Source organism: Cucurbita maxima, unplaced genomic scaffold, assembly GCF_002738345.1.
Source record: "Cucurbita maxima cultivar Rimu unplaced genomic scaffold, Cmax_1.0 Cma_Scf00001, whole genome shotgun sequence".
Classification (NCBI taxonomy): domain Eukaryota; kingdom Viridiplantae; phylum Streptophyta; class Magnoliopsida; order Cucurbitales; family Cucurbitaceae; genus Cucurbita; species Cucurbita maxima.
In genome coordinates this window covers 8,309,849-8,311,102 of record NW_019272017.1, presented here as the reverse complement: position 1 = coordinate 8,311,102, position 1,254 = coordinate 8,309,849, and the positions used below count along the sequence as shown (strand labels likewise).

Here is a 1,254-nt window from a genome sequence, read left to right as displayed (position 1 = left end):
GGGGGGGGGGGGGGGGGGGGGGGGGGGGGGGGGGGGGGGGGGGGGGGGGGGGGGGGGGGGGGGGGGGGGGGGGGGGGGGGGGGGGGGGGGGGGGGGGGGGGGGGGGGGGGGGTAGAACAAGCAGCTAATATAATCAAAACCCAATGCAGCTTTTTTACCAAAACTATAAATTCTTTAATATAAAAAGATGAAAGCCACAGATTTAGAAACCTAACTTTTCCATCACCAAATCGTGAAATAACCCAGAACCCCGAGCTATTGCTATTGCTATTGCTACTCCACAAACTTTTCAAGTAATAAATAATAAACAATTCTAAATTTATCGCACTCAATTCGCCCTCCCAATCTTCTCAATTCGAAGCTTAAAATTAATATAATCAACAACACAATGTCGCAAAACTCGCCCTACAAACCAAAACGCCACCAAAAATTGAAGAGAGAGACAAAATAAAAACACAGGAACAGAGAGGATGAAACGATAAGCTTCCGAGTGCAACCCTTTCCTTGAAATCAAATAGTAAAGGAAAAAGGATCTAAAATCAAAATCTAGAGAAAAAAAAAAACCCAGAAAATTCGAATCACAATTGAAGAAACCGTCGAAATCAAGAAATCAAAATCTGGGCCCATCGAGAGATCTGAGAACGATAAGGGTATAATCACAATCAAATTGTTAATGAGTTGCTATAAGAAAGAATGAGAAGAGGGGGACTTACTTAATAATGGATAACAGAAGAAACAGGGCGTTGATTGGAATATTTGAAAGGGGAAAGAAAAACTTAATGAACTGAGTGTGTTGTATCGTCTCTCTGTTCTTGCAGACAAAAAAAGAAAAAAAAAAAAGAACTCTGGTATTTCTGCAACCTATGGATTGTGTCTGCAAATCCCAGAAAGAGAGAGAAAGAGAAGGAATGAGCGGCGATGGAAATGGAGGCTCTGGATTTGGGCTTTCGAGCTCTGAAATTCCTATGTGGTCCGCTCTTTATTATCCCTCTCTTTAAAAATTAAAAGAATAAAAAATCAAAAAACAAGTACCTGCTTATATTCTTCGTCTTCCTCGTCGTCTTCTTCTTCTTCTTGTTCTTCGTCTTCGTCTTTCCGATCTTAAATTATTGCAAATCACACTTTGTGTATCCCGCGTGACTCTCTCTCCCTCTCTCTCTGTTCTCTCCTCTGACTCTCACTTAGATTTGATCTTAAACCAACAAAAAAAAAAAAAAAAAAAAAAAAAAAAAAAAAAAAAAAAAAAAAAAAAAA

The 1,254-nt window shown here is 40.4% G+C and overlaps 1 protein-coding gene across 3 annotated transcripts in view; it reads right to left on the bottom strand.

Annotated features, from left to right (window-relative positions):
- The window catches only part of LOC111485052 (F-box/kelch-repeat protein SKIP11-like), a 3,191-nt gene extending 1,990 nt beyond the window's left edge, over positions 1-1,201 (bottom strand). Inside the window, exons 1-2 of one of the 3 annotated variants that reach the window (XM_023131752.1) lie at positions 1,033-1,201; positions 714-806 (exon numbers count right to left, since the gene is read on the bottom strand). The gene's annotated coding sequence lies outside the window, so the exon portion shown is untranslated. The other 2 variants (XR_002718618.1, XM_023131745.1) reach the window with 2 other exon arrangements.
- Between the last annotated feature and the right edge of the window lie 53 nt (positions 1,202-1,254).